This window comes from Motacilla alba, chromosome 9 (assembly GCF_015832195.1).
Source record: "Motacilla alba alba isolate MOTALB_02 chromosome 9, Motacilla_alba_V1.0_pri, whole genome shotgun sequence".
NCBI classification, from domain to species: Eukaryota; Metazoa; Chordata; class Aves; order Passeriformes; family Motacillidae; genus Motacilla; species Motacilla alba.
The window spans coordinates 15,008,639-15,024,442 of NC_052024.1; the positions used below are offsets into that span (position 1 = coordinate 15,008,639).

At 44.5% G+C, this 15,804-nt stretch overlaps 1 long non-coding RNA gene across 5 annotated transcripts in view; it reads right to left on the reverse strand.

Moving 5' to 3' along the window:
- Positions 1-15,804, reverse strand: part of LOC119704593 — a 57,707-nt gene that overhangs the window by 33,349 nt on the left and 8,554 nt on the right. For all 5 annotated transcript variants that reach the window (XR_005258011.1, XR_005258009.1, XR_005258008.1 and 2 more), the window contains exons 3-4: positions 8,387-8,549; positions 8,170-8,225 (exon numbers count right to left, since the gene is read on the reverse strand). This is a non-coding gene — a long non-coding RNA (uncharacterized LOC119704593). The remainder of the gene's footprint in view (positions 1-8,169; positions 8,226-8,386; positions 8,550-15,804) is intronic.

Here is a 15,804-nt window from a genome sequence, read left to right on the forward strand (position 1 = left end):
CTCAGCTGGGGACTTGGGCAGGACTTTCACTCTTCAGACATTAAAAAAATATTAATTAGAATCAGCTCTGTCATTATTCCAACCCCCGCATCCCCCCTTCCCTGTTAGTAAAAGGAAGAGGAGCCATGTGCTGATGGGATTGTGGGTTTGCATGAACAAGACAGGGCTCTGTGTGTGTGCACTGCATTTGCCCTGGAAATCAAACAGCAACTGCAGCAAGGGCATCCTGGGAAGGGCCCTCAGGTGCCAAAAGAGAAATTCAGGGAAATGTTCTTTTATTAAAACAATTGCAACAGCTGCTGCAAGTACTTCCTTATGCACACATGCAGGCACGCCTCCTTCCTGCCCATCACACACATCCCCTCTGCCTCAGACACTCTTGCACAACCAGATGACAAAGTTTTCAACTTCAATCTATGCAGGACCCACAGCCCTTCTCTTACCAACCTACCACTCCTGGTGCATTTGTCCTCCTCAACCCTACCCTTCCCAATATACATCCTGCCCTGTGCTGTCCTACCACAGGAGTCCACAAAGTGTAAACACCAGTGGTCTTGCAGTGGTACCACAACAGGCACTGTAGCCAAAAAAGCAGGCCAGAGAGTGGCACAAGGTCTGAAAAGGCCAGCCAAGGCAAGGACGTCTCAGGTATTCCTGAAATTATCTTCTTTCCTACAGACTACCTTTTAGTCCCTTTCTAACTGTCTCTTCCCATGAACGGCAGTGGTGGTGTCCTGCAGCACTCACTTATCAGTGGTTAAGTGAGAGGTCATGCACCAGAGTTTGAGAATTAGCTCTTTGCCAAACACCTCCCCATCCTTCTTTGGCCTTTTATATGATTTCTAGTCCTAAAGATAGGGATGGTCTCTTTCTTAGCTGTCTGTATAGTGTCTACCAACACAGGCCTGTGATCCACATCTTAAAGTTTCAAGAGGGAAACCTTAAATCCATAACACCAAGGACCAACTGTTTTGTCTTTCATTGAAAAGCCCACAAAGAGGCTGGAAAATGCAGACACACTGGTGTACCTCTCTTGTCTCACACATGCTCCCCTCCTTTACAGTTTACCTGCATGGCAAATAGAGTTTGGGAAGAGCCTGGGACTCCAGTCAGGACCACTGAGCAGGCCAGGCCATCCCTGGACATGTTGCGTGGTTGCATACATCTGTGCTTCCCACAGCTGCCTGCAGAGCTTAAATTGTAATTGATCCAGGTGGCAAATTATGAGAAAGATTGAGCTCCCCCCATCTCTAACACGGGATGGGGGAAGAAAAAAAACAGGGCTGGAGCTGAGTAGAAAACCTTGACAACATCATTTTCACCTTCAGTGCTGCTTCTGCTCACACCTTCACCTGGCCATGCACCCTGCCATGCTCAAACAGGTACCCAATGCTGCTCTTCAGGTCTGCTCTGCCTTTGCTTTGTGCCGGTGTTGGCAACCACACTTACACACAAAGCCAGGCAAAACCCAGCCTATCCTGGAGAGAACTGCCCAGAGGTGATACCTGGAGGCAACACTTCACCTTGCAGGCACACCCTGCAACAGAGCACTGAGATGCTACAGCACATATGACAGGAGTCATCTTGCTCAAGGAAGACATTGACTTTTGTTATTCTCCGTAGCTGGTTCATCCATGACAATGGTTTGTTCCTGCTCCAACCAGCTCTTTGTTCATTTTGGACACAGTAGGAAAAGGAAGACTGCATGCTCCTGGTAATTCCCATTTAGGAAAGAAGCCCTCATTCTTCACACAGATGCCAGCAGGCACTACTACCAGAAACAGAAGGACATTCTTATCAAGAATCTGACTGATTAAGAAGAAATTTGAATTTCAAGCGCTTTTCTAGTTAGACTTGTTTGGGACAAACCGCTGCAACTCATTATGCCTCAACTTCTTCATATGGAACTTGAAGGGATATAAGACTTCTCAAGCTCATAAAAATCTAAAAGGGACAAGGGTTAAATGGTTGCTAATAAAGTCCCCTCTTGTATCTGTCCAAATGTAACCGATATCCATCTAGCCTTGGTAAAAAAGAGGTCAATAAGCTGACAGAAAACTCTTTGACCTGCAAGATAGCCATCCTTCTGTCAGTGGAGGCTTGCAAAATGCTCAAGCACCTTTAACCACCGCCCTTCAGCTCTGAGATTTGAAGAAGGGCAAAAGTACATGCACTGGGCTCATACTGGGAAGCACAGAGGTCTCTCTGAAACATGACACCTAGATGGGCAAAGAGTTAATGTCTGAGAAATGTTTCTGTGGGGGGAGAACATTGGATGAAGCTCTGAAAGATCCAGCTCAGCAGCTCAGTCCCTTGCCCAAAATAACCAGGTAGTGGCATGTGGGCTCCTCCCCCACCAAGCCCACCAGCAAACGCCCCAGCAATCCCAGCGCACGCTCACCCCATCATCACGCTTTGCTGGCCATTGGTGGTGGACAGCACCCCACCCTGAGAAAACATGGGGCATTCTTGGCACTCTGCGCTGCAGGCAAGGTCATCAGACACGATGACAGATGCTTTGCCTGCCATATCCACGGAGGAATGCAGGGGAACATGATCCTGCCCTGAGCAAGTGCCAAGTTTGATTAGGGCTAATCACTCCAAGATCATTCCTGTGAGGATCTTGCAAAGAGGGAGTTGCTTGCTCCCCATAACAAACCCAAAGACAAGACATGAAGGTTTGAGAGGATTTTGTCTCCCAAATATATCAAGGGGAGTGGCAGAGCCCACGAGAACAGACAACCTTTCAGTTAGGAAGTACAGTGGAAAGTGACACCTCTCCCAATGCCCTACAACCCAGCATGCATAACCCACCACAGATGGACATGGCAGAGCCTTACAAGCATCCCTTGCAACTTGGCACTGATTTGGCCCTTGGAACAGAGAAACTCTGGCCTGTTCCAAAATGGTCCGCCTGACACAAGGCTCAAATAGTTGGCTGAGCAGAGCTGGGATCCACCCTCATTCTCCTTCCGGCCACTGAGGACAACTGTCCTTTCTCACTTCAGCAGAGAGCTGCACCTAAATGCATTAACTGAAAGGACACCCCAGTGTCATGGGGATGGCCTCACCCCACCCTAGCCAGTTCTGGACCACACATCCCATGAAGATTTCTCACCTTTTGTTCTGCAGCAGCACAGCAATGTCTCAGAGGTCTGCTGAGGCCCATGGGGCTCCAGAGAGCAGAGACAAGTCAATGTACAAGGCTCCCATGGTGCTTCTGTACCTCCACATCTCTATAAACTGTGAGTTCCACCTTGGCAAAGATGCCTTAAAAAATGACAGCTCACATGCAAATTATATTTATTTCTCCCTATGTGCAAAATGAATATCAGTTCTTATGTGTCGTCTTTCTTCTCCCTGTGATGGAAAATCATCCTGCTTCAGCCAGAAAACAACAAAGAAAACTACAGAGGCAGCAAACATTAACCAAATCCTGTCCTAAAGCCTCCCCACACATACATTTTCCCCTCCACCATCTGTTTTGCAAATGCAACAAACTAAACTAAACAAGCTCCCAGTAGCTAAATTCCTTGCATCTCTGAAAGCACATGGATCTCTGTGCCAAAGTAAACAATCTCATGGAGAGTTTACATAAAACAAGTGAACTAATTTCATCATAAACAAAGGAACTACAAATTGGTTCAAAGCCTGCCATAGTATGTTCTGTGGAAACGTCCCCCAGCAAGGAAAGGAGTAAAATAATCCTAGTGGGACCTTCAGTGCATACCCAGCCTGGCACCCTTACCTTCAAACCAGTGTAGGAAGTACAAACCTACTCTTTCTACAGGTCTTATGTAGAATAATGCTAACCATCTTCCTGCTATTGCTGCAGGTTTAGTAGCAGTGCAATGGAAAAGGTAACAAAGATGATCCATGTCAAAAATCAACAGAGGGAGAAGGGATGCTGTGACTGTGTCACCCTGGTGCATGAGAGAACTGGTTCTGGGCTGGTTGAGAGCTGCATCTGGTGCAGGAAGCCATTGCAGTACAATGCCCACGCACCCATTCACACCAACATGGTGATACAGTGATGGGAGGGAAAAAAGAAGGGAAAAAAGTATGTTTCCCTCACATGGAGATTTCTTTTTCCTTGGGTTCATGTGCATGCACCAAATTCTGGGATATTTACAAGTGTCCAACAACCCAGTACAAAACAAATCAACAGCCTGAGAGTAGAAAAGGTTGGGGAGAGGAAAGATGAGCTCACACTTCCATACTGGAAGGACTGGAGCTGGCTTGGCCTTGACTCTGATTTTTCCCAAGTCTCCTTTGGGAAAAGTCCTAGAGCCACAGCTCCATCTGGAGTCTCGGATTTGGCTAAATGCAGGCTAAGGACCTTTCCCACATAGACTGGTCTAGAAATCTTACCTGGAGTTTGACTTTAGGGGCTCAGGATTGGACATTCACTCTTTCAATACATTCGCCACCAAATTCAGCTCTTTATAAAGATACACTCTGATGTGTCCTAGGTGAATTCAGATGAAACCCCAAGCTTACACCAAAAGAAGAGCATCCAGATAGACTTTTCCATCACTTGGGAAACAGATTCTAATTAAACCTGTGCAATTTTCCCAAAGAGGCAGCACTGTGCAGCTAGAACTGAACAGCTTCTGTCAGAATCCAAAGCTAGGAGATTTATCCAAGTCACCCATTAACTTGTCCTATGATCAATTTTTTTTCAAGTCATCCATGCTCATGGCATGTTTCCATTACCAGGATTCATAAAAAGATGTGTTTTGATCCAGACTTTAAAGAGCTGGACCCTAAATGCATGTCTCAGAGCATTCACTCACCCATGTCACCCAGGAGTGCAAAAAGTGCCTCCCTTGGAGCAAAGGAGCTGCGTGGTGGCACTTCTCCCATGGACCAGTACAGTGATTTTCAAAAGCTGCTACCAAAAAAAACCCAAAAAGCAAATGAAAAATCCCTCCCTATAATCACTTCAAAGCACATTGATTTGGAGTCAAAATGCAGCAAACAGATTATTCTCGCATGCCCCAACTCCTGCAGAGACCCATGGAAACCCTTGTGGCACTCAAAGCACAGAGACTTGAGAAAGAGTCTGAATCCCAGGGGCCTTGCTAAGCATTACAGACAATTCTTACCAGTTACAGCAAGGAATCAGGAAAGATAACGTATTAAAGAAGGGCAATAGAAAAAAAGTGGTTTTTTCTCCTTATTACACACTTCCGGAGGTGACATACTGTAGACAGTAACTGAAACAATAAAATGCATTTCAATATTCTATATTGAATTGATAATTTGATGGTCTCCTTTTAAATCAGTAGCTTGAAACACTCTTATTTAAACAAAATGCTGAAATAGATAGAGGTTGAGTTTGTATACAGTCTGTGCTGGCATAAATAAAAAACAAGTCCATGGATAAGAAGGGAATTAGAGTAGATATGAGTACACAAAAATTACTCAAATCAGCTTACAGATTTAATGCATTCTGCTGACAGTGGTGGTGGGGGAGGTTGTTTACTTAATCCAGAGTTTTTAGGCATACTGAAAAACAGAAGTAGGTAAGGCTAACCCACTGTTGCTAGATCCCACTGCAATTTGAGGTTTGCCTCTCCATTTCCATGGCTTGGAACATTTGCTTCTGAATGCAAAATTCAAATGAATATTGCCCAGGTGACACTGTACAGTCCCCACTCTGCTAATGTTCATACTGGAGCAGACAATAAATGGGCAAAACTGGTTTGGAGGGCAGTCGGGGTGGGATGGAAGCAGCACTCGGTTGCCTTGGAGTTATCCAGGTTTATCTACACATCACACTGTATGCTCCCTGGTTCTCATAATTAGAGTGTCTAGACAGGAGATGATGCCAGCAAAGTAGCAAGTAAAAAAGGCTTTGCAGAGTTTTTCAGAGGAGCCCATCTAAAGCAGTGACTACAGAATAATGGCAGACATCGGAGTTGCAGAACCTAGCTAAGATTAGAGCAAATTTTGACCCAAGTAAAGGTCTTTTCATAGCCATTCACATCCCAAAAGAGCTGCTAAATCAGAGCACCGATGGCTCAAGCACTCAGGAGGGATCAGAGCTTTTGAACCAGCATCAGACTAGAGTTTTCTGCAAAAGTAATTCCAGCTGCCTCAGCTTCATCCAAATACTGGCATTTAGCAGCCTCAGCTTGTGTAAACCAGCTTCACTCCACTGAAGTCAATAACAATTGACACCAGCTGAGAATCTGGCTCTCGATGTGGTTTAAATATAGTCTAAAGAAAGAACTTACAGAAGGATTGCCCAATCCCTCATGTCCATTTCCCCCTTGGGCTAGGACAGAATAAGATTGATTTTTTTTTTATTTTTATAATTTAGCTCCAGTTATTTTTAACAACATTAGGAGCTCACATTTATTATAGCACCTTCCATCCTCCAGCAGCCAGGCTGCCTTTCAGCCTTCACCAAGGATCACAGAGGGGGATGGAAACAGCACCAGGATGGAACAACAGGATGCAACATATCAGATGCTCAGTATGCACAGAAGACTGGCCAGAAACACAATAAATCAGCAAGGGTACTAAGAAAATTCAGCTTCAGCATGGCAAGAGTAAGACTCAGCCATTTTCACAAAGAGGAAATTTAAGGAGTGGTTTCAAATCCTCCCTTGAGCTGTCCATGAGATGCACAGGATGGTGTACAGCAATGCAGGATGTCATGGTCACACACTGTGGCCCTACACACACAACATGAAGGCAAATTACAGAGTGCTGGGAAAAGGCAAGCATTAGTGACCTTTGAGAAAGAAAAAGTGGCTGGGTCACTCCTACTGTGAGAAACCAGGGCTCTTTGGTATTGCCCCATCTCTTTGGCTCAAAGGTCCCTGCAAAGCCAAAGGACGAGGGTCTAAAGACATGGCAATCCCCATGCACAGAACAATCAGGCCATGAGCCTCCACAGCTTTAGCCACCACACAGTGACACATGCACTGTTGCCAACTAAGGCAGGCAGTTGATTGGTTTTGGAAAGCTCAAGGGTCTAGCATCCCTCACCAACCCTTTTTCAACATGAGCGAGAGAAGCTAAAAAACCAGGAAAAATAGGTTGCCTTGTGGGCTTAAATCTGTGCAGTTATGCTAGAGTGACACCAAGTTTTATCAACAGTGGTATAGTCCATTTTATCTGGGATCAGAGTAGGAAACCAGTGCCCACTCAAATCCTACCATATGGAAATGGCTTGGAAACGTCTTCCAGATGGTCCCCCTCAAGCCACCACAGAGCAATAGAAATGCAGCAAATAAGAGCTGTGGCTACCACCCAAATGCTCCATCAAAGACATGAACTCTGGCCTCTTAAAAAAAAAAAAAAAAAAAAAGAGAAAAAGAAAACCAATACAAACAAAAAAACCCCCCAGATCCATTAATGAAAACTAAAGCACAAGGCAAGGGGTGATGAAAACAAATAAAACTAAGGCTGTAAAATGCCTGGTATGTAAGATGTGTTGAAACTTGCTGCTGACAGCAGCTTGAGCAGACATTCACATGCAGCCATTCATAAGATGCACAGTAATTACCTTCTCCGGGAGGCTGCATTATGATGATTTCTTTAAGCAGAGTACAATATCTCTAACAACAGGATATAATTACAGCAAAGGATATGCCTCTTAACCTCTTTCTACCCCCCCCAGCCAGTTCAGGGAGCAGATCTGGGAGCCAGGGGCTCTGTGGCCAGGGTGAAAGTAGTTTACCCTGCGCTGCTGCGCTCATTACCTAGAGCCAAGCACGCTTCTGATGGGAGCTCACAGTGGCATTGCTCTCACAGGAACATGATTGTCTCCCCCTTGCCTCTGGGTGGAACACTCCCAGCACTGCAGGACTCTGACAGAGCTGGCAGCAGCCACCAGGCCACCGAAGGAGTTCAGCACAGTCATCCTGCTCTGGGCCGACACCTCGGGGTAAATAAATAAATACCAAAAGCAAACAGGAGAGGGAATGACTTGGGTCTGGAACACACTGGAAGCACTGTGAGGCAGCAGGACTTCCCACCTCCAGACTGGGACCTGCCTGGCCCCAAATACCTCACACTGCAGAATCCCTTTGGAGAGCTGATGGGCTCTGAAGAAAAGCCCCAGGCTCCCATGTAAGGACTGGTACCATGACTAGCATGGGCTGTGCTGTCTCCATGGGATGGATGCCACTTCCTGGTGATTCCCTGGCTCACCTGCAGCAGCCAAAATGCCAGAGCTGGTCCTGTTCTGCCCCACTTCCACAGCCCTCCTGCAGAGAAGCATAGAAAATCTTACTGTTTCAGCTGTTGCATTGATTTATGTAAAAACAGAAACAGAGAGAGATGCAGGCAATGACAGAGCCCTAAAAGCTGTGTGCTCAGCTGAAGGACTCAGTCTTCCACACTGCCTCCATCCATTCCCAGTACTCACTTCATTGTTCCAGAGGAATCCGGAGAAGTGTCCAGCACAGTCAGAAGTGGTCAGTGAGTTTTGCTGCCCTGAGAAGCATCTTATTGTGAGGTCCCACTTGCAGACCAACAGGTACAAAGCTGTAGGAACCACAAATTGCTTTTATTTATTTCAGTCTTCAATCCTGGAGGGAAAAAGTAAAGAGTTATTCCTTGTCCCCAAACCTGTCCACTCCAAACCAAAAATGCAGTGCATCTGACCCTAGACTCTGTTGTTAATAGCCCACACACTGATTATCTGAAAATCAACATCAGAGCTCAACCTTTTTTCCAAAACCAGGAAACCAAAACATGGGCTCTCCATGCCAGATACTGAAAGCAGAGAATCTGGGAAGCTTTCAGAGCCCTTTTTCAAGATCCAGACAGGTTTCCATTACAAGATAGAGATTTTTTTTTTGGTAGATGAGAGACTGGAAATCATCTTTTTCTAATATGAAACAACTAAAATTAAAGAATAACCAACATTTTCCTCACTGGTCTGGAAATTGTGTTACAAGTGAGAATCAGCTTGGTCCAAGTTTGCAAGCTGTGATATCAGTAGGAGAATTTCCCTTCACATTTGCAAAAGGAAATGAATTTTGCATCCGCCGGATGGCAGTGTAGGGAGAGCAATCATATTAGTCATAGTATTATTGTTTTCCTTTTAAGCCTCTCAAAAGTGATTGCAGACACAGCAATTCATTGCTTATTAAGATCTCCCTGCATTACAACCAGGGAAAAAAATCTAGGTCTCATTAATAAACCATCTTCTAGGATCTCTGTAAGAAGACAGACTTTGATTAGCCAAAATCGTTCAATAAATGATTTGGCTTGTCTGACAAAGTGAAATGATTGATTGGAAAGAGTGTGCTTTAAATAGTTCACTCTTTTTAATAAAAGCAAAGACTTCAGATAGAAATACAAATAGTAAAAAGGCAGTATTTCTGCTTCCAGAGAAAATCACTCCTTGAACCAGTCTGGTGGGTTCTGGCAGCATACACAAAGTTCACTTCACAATTCTGACTCTGCACGACTGAATTATTCTAAGCCTGAAACAAAAACATCTTCTGCAGTTTCCCTTGTAAAGCACATTGATGAGCAGGGAAGTCTGTTCTAATCCCAGACACGGCACCACATTAGTTTTCAATTGCAGAGACCAGATATTCGTTTCCTGCATAGAATAAAACTGAATGGCAAAGCTATATGTTAAAATCCATGTAAACAATATTGCAACATCACAAAACCAAGAAGATGGCCCCAGAGCAATAAGACATGGGAGAAAACAGCGCTTGGGGAGCCAAGCCACCGGCCATCCTATTTCCACTAGAGGGCAATAGCAAATAAGCGACAGAAAACTGGAAGCCTTGAGTCGATTGCGATAAAGTGGTAAGAAATGGTCAAGCTGCGTTTCCCGGGGCAGGAGCCGCGGCTGCCCGGTGCGCCCCGGTGCCGGCGGCGCCGCAGCTGCCCCGCAGCCCCAGCTGCCGGCAGGTACCGCCTGCCCTCGGCTCCGGGCTTTGGTTCGTCGGGTTAGGCAGTGGAAAATATTCACAGATGGTTTTGGTCTAGAAAACAGCCACAAGTAAAAGAAGTACTTTCCGCGGGATGCATTTAAGCATCATCAAATAGGTGGTCAGATGCTGCTCCGAACAGATGATTGATTCAACCTCACACATCATTCAGTTCCAGATGTTACAGTGAGAAAGATCAGGCTGCTGAAGCCTTTCCATCTCCCTGTTTGGTTTACTGAAGGGAAGGTTTGGAGGTGATTTGAGCTAACTCTATTAACATTTCTCAGCAGGGGACTGTGGGAGATGTTAAAGGACTTCAAAAATCTAATAAACCAAACTATAACCAGATCCAGAAGCTCAAAGTAAAACCTGGAAAAAATCAAACCGGAAATAATATGAGTATTTAAAAATTAAAACTTGTAATAATGCCAGTAGTTAATCACTTGAACAAATGATGTAGAGTTTTATTCTACACCCTTAGAGCTCTTAAAACAAGATTTGCTGTCACCCTAAAACATGTGCTGTAGCTTAACAGTGAATTATTAGCCTTGATGCAGACATTACAGGTACAGGTCTCGTCTGAATGAGGCAGAAGGTGAGATTAGATTAGCAGCTTGGTCTCTTTGTGTAATAACAGTCCACAAATATCAAGGCTCTTGCCACAAAGAATTGTCTTTCAGCTGTAGAGACTGACTCCCACCTTGGCAAACTCACTTCATAGGCTGTGTGGACACAACATTGACAGCAGTTCCAAGGACTGTCACATGGCCTCCAGCTAACAGGCCAGCTTCTCTTGCCCAGTCATTACCTGTCTCTACAAAGAAAAAGCCTTGAGCCTAAAGAAACTCTTCTCTATAGCAAGCTGTCCAGGATTAACAGACAGGCCATTCTGTGCCCAAGCTGAGTACTGGCTCCTGGGCTGTGGTACCAGCTGAGGAGAGACTTGGACAAGAACTGATATGTGAGAGTGATGGAGAAGAGGCATGGGCCAATTTCAACATTTTGAAGGCTTCAGAGAGGCTTCCAAAAGCATCACAGAACTGAAGCATCACCAGTCTCTGCCCAGCCCTTGTGAGCTGCAGGGCAGACAACACCAACATAAACAACAGCTCAGCCTTTCTCACCAGAGACATGGAGCAGTGCTATTCCAACTGTGATCTGCTTCCAGCCTAACCAAATGCCAGTGCTTTACGAGACTGGACAGTTATGAAACAAGCCAAATGTGATGACAGTGCATTGGCCTTTGCAGTTACTCTGAAGCATGTCTCTGTGGAAACAGCATGGGAAGGTGTGGGACTGAGGCAGGCAGAGAGCAGAAGCTCACAGCAGTCAGTGTTCATGCTGTTCTGTGGAGGAAAGGCTTGCAGATGCTTCTGAGTGTTTTGTCAAGGCTGAAAGGTGTTGTCAGTGATCTGAGGGAGCACTTTGGGAGACGGCACAGACACAGCACACTGCACCAGCCAGGGCAGAGTTGCCCTCTGTGCTGAAATGGGAATGCTGGCCCAGGGGACTACACCTTCCAGGCCCCCAAATGTCCCCTCCCAAGGAGACTACACCTGCCTTCAATAGCTCCACATGCTGGGCTGATGGCTCAGTTTTCTAAACTGGAAAAAAACCCACCACCAAATTGAAGCAAAAGGATTTGAGGTGTAAAAGAGTGTAATGAGAATGTGTTTGGACATTGGACTATTTTGTAGGATGGGATATGCCCTAGTCCAATTTCTCCAAGCACTGCCTCCATGACTCATCCGCAGCAAGTCTCCCCTCTCCTTCTTCCCACTAGCCTCAGTCATCTGTAGGAACCCACAGATGTCACCCCCCGCTTTCTCCAGGCTTCAGCTCTCACATGTGATCTGTCTAATATCTGCAGCCTACCCTTCATAAGGAAACCCCATCTGAGGGGCACTACTATTTACCCAAAGTGATCAGTAATTAAACCCCATCTCTTAGAATGAGCTTGCAGCAAGTCCTACAAATCAACAGTTTGAACAGCTTTTCTGGGCAGGTCATCTCCAAAGCAGAAGGTCTGGAGTGACTGTGGCTGTTCCCCTGCTCAGGGCCACAGGCATGTGAGATGTCCCTTTATCCACACTGGTACAGAGAAAGCAAACACCATGATCCTGACAGTAAATGCTGGAACCAAGACCAGGCTCCTGCACTCCCCTAGCCAATTTGCAGAACAGAAGAGAGGAGGTTATGGGGCAGCAGATCTGATACAGGCAGGTGTCAGACTAACACAGTGCTGGTAGAGGCAGGAAAGTGAAAGCATCTAGGTGGGAGTGGAAAGCCAAATTACAGGTCGAAGGGTTAAGAGAAGAGAGCCCATTATTCATCACTACTACTGTGTTCCAGGCATAAGAAACATTTGGAGATAATTAGTGGGAGAACAGAACAATGCACTAGAGAAAGCAACAATGCCCTAGTTCAACCCAGCAGATGAGCTCCGTGCTCAGAGCAAATTGGTCTAAAATAAGTATTGCTCCATGTCAAAACCAGAAAGGTGTGACCTACTTCTCTGACCCTAGCATCAGCTGGCAGAAAGGGAATTGACAGAATGATTCTTCATTCCCATCACTGGAGATCGAGCATATTCAGTTCCATTTCAGAAATAAAAGCCAGTAGCTTTTCCAGCTGATTTTGGGTAACTAATAACACAAAACTGCACTCATTAACTGAGCTGGCTTGTATTATAAAGAGTTCCAAGGCAACAACTAAATGGACTCAATATTAACAATTGTGATAGCATCAATGTTACTTAGAAGCCTTAACTAATAGTCTTAACATTTTCAAATGTAAAGTATATTCAGTTTGTTAATTATTTCTAGGGCTTTAGTGAAATTTTGCCCCCAGATAGTAGCACTTTTCAAAGCTGCGTGCTCTATGCAAGACCTGGGAAGCACTTTGGTGCTTCTCAGATGAACATTCCCAGAGAATCATGGTTACACAACTGTAGTTCTGAAAGTTATTTTCCAAAGATACTTAGAAGTTGCAATGTCAAACTAGCTTGATTTTATTGCTAAATGATTATTTGGGTATTGTCTTTTAGTGAAGATACTCTTGGACACTGAGCTTGTGGATCACAGGGTTCATGCTCTAAAGAAATGAATACTCCAAGTTTCAATTTTTGAGGAAGGAGGGAATATTTTGAGGTCTCAAAATAAATTAATTTGTCAGTGAATTTGTGGGCTACAAGCACGTATTTTTATGTATCCTGATTCCCCACTATTTGCCAACACAGAAAATCTCAAAAACTCCTGGGTCCCAAAGTGTCTCAGTGAAAGTTGCATGGGCACTACCTGTATTTCATAGGCACAAAAATTTCTGTCTATGGGCAGAAATTAAGGCATCAACATCTAATGAACAACATCTACCCTTTATAAGCGTACATTTCCCAAACCTTACACAAATCACAACTTCAGCTGAACTGGCTTGATAGCCACTCTTGTCGCATGTTGTGAAGATGTGCCAAAGTGCAGGACCAGCCTGGAAGGTGGCAGCAGCCTGTCCCAATGGGAAAATGGTCAGAGAAGTGAGCCTGACATCCTTAGCAACTTCACATAAGGAAGAGCAGGTCCCATTGCATCTGCCCTGTGCCATCCTCCTTTGCTACATGGGCTATTTGAAAATTTGAGCAAATATACATAAATATGCAATTGCAAGGACAGACAAATGCTGACAGGAGTATTGCTGCTAAAAGGAGCTATTACCTGCAGTCCAGGAAGAACGAAGAGGAGTTGACAGCAAAGAAGGGCAAGAAAGTTGACAGCAAGAAGGGCAAAGAAGGCAGGAGGCAAAACTCAGTGGCAGGGAACAAATTCCAAGCATGAGAGCAGAAAACTAGTCCTTGTCTTGGAGGACTCTACAGATGTGGATTCCTATTTTCTGTCAGAAACTCCCTGCATCTCAGAGCATATCTGGTACAACTTTATAGATCCTGGGGAGCTGATATTTGAAGAGATGACTGAACATAGGATACCGTGTTGCCAAAACACAGTGAAAGTGGAAGAAGCCTATTGATAGTATATCTCTCTGTTGCCAAATGGTCACATCAGCTGTTGCAGAAACTTGGATATATTCCCTGTGCTGTCCACATCAACTGGATAAGAGTAATATTTTTGAGAGCAGCCTCCTCTGTTCCCATACCAGCTAAAAACTGCCCTTGTGAAAAGACCTTCTTCATCCCCACTTTGTCTGATTGTTCCAGTCACAGATTTTTTGGAGAAGGGACTGACTAAGGCTCAGGGCTTGTGTGAACACCCAGCACTTGGAAATGCAGCATCAGTTTTGGTCTCTTGCAGCCAACACCAGATAAAAGGCAAATTTAGCACCTTCAGCCTGGGATTTAGCAACAAGGTGTTTCAGTGACATCTGGAAAGAAAGCTCTCTGATCATGTAGTAAGGCTAGGTTGAAAGATTTTAATACTATTTTAGCAAGACCGGCCTCTCCGAGTGGGAAAGCCATTTACTCAATCTCTTCTACTCTTTTCTGCCTTTACCTGCTCCAACAAGATCAGGTGATGCTTCTTATGTGAAGTGTCCCTTCCTACAAAAGCAGAAGACGAGTTTTGGTTATGGACTTGGCCTGAGCAGCAAATCAGCTGCAAAATGGGTTGGTCCTGAGGCCAGATCCAATCTTAGGTAACAGTGGGAAGCATTCACTGCCCTAACTTCATGACGGAAATTGATACCTTAAGTCAGAATTACTGCAAGGTATCTCCTCCTTTCAACAGTCTCCAGGCACCTTGAATAACCTGTGATCTTTTCAATGCCATTTCTCTATCAGTGGTGTTGGCTCCACCAGCAACTCTCCATTCTATTACTGGTATAAATGGTCACCTTCCTTCCAGCCACATTAACTTTCACTAACTCAAGATAAGGCAGGGGACTTCTTTTCAGCTCCTCTTTAGGATGATAAATAGGAACATGACACATTTTTTCAGAAAGTATCAAGAAGGGAAGCAGCATGTAAGAAAAAAGAAAAATTTAAAAAGGCCTTTCGTCAATAGGTGACATTTGGCAGATGACACCTCAGGCTGATATTCAGCTATTTTGTACACAATGGGTTTCCAAAGCACCCAAATGTGATCCTCCACTATCTAATTCTACATTTTCAAATGGCTTTGTGGGATGTAAGAATTGTCAGGAATGGCAGTAGATGTTATTCTTGTCTTTGCTAAATCGAGGGTGCCACCTGCAAAGATTCTTAAGTTCAGAACATTTATGCTCCCAGACAAGAGTGCTGTGCCACCTATTAGACTGAAGAGTTGTCATTTGCCAAATGCTAGGATTCTCTTAACTAGAAATAGGCACTGCAGAGAAGCACCAAGTTGCAGCAAAAATAAGAGCTCTGGCATCAACTTTTATTGTTTCCTTTAAAGAAATAGCAGAGAACTTTAAAGTGAAAGAAATAATGATTCAAGTTCCCATCTCTCCCCTTGCCTACTCTGAACAAATCAGACTCACTGGTGTTGGATGTTATTACCTAAATGAAGAAAATGGTATTAGCTTCAAAAACGCATCCAGCATTTGTAATCAATAAATGTCTGAGCACCTTTCAGAAAGGACGGTATAATTATCTCAGTTTTATGAGTGATTAACTGCATTTTAGTAGTGGGATAACTAAGGCACGCAAAGAGGAATTAACTTGCTCAGTTGGCCAATGAAACACAAAGAAACAGGGTGAGATATCCTGAATCCCCATCAAGTGCCTTCCAGATAACACTCTTGCTAATATAATCAATTAGAAACATTACATATCGCCCATCTTCAAAGAATTTCAGAAACAGAGAACAGGCATCATCAGTGTTAAGCTGCCCTGTGGATCTCGGTATCCCATTGCATCATCTGCTTTGATCATCTTTGCTCTGTGCCTATAACTCAAGTAATTAAT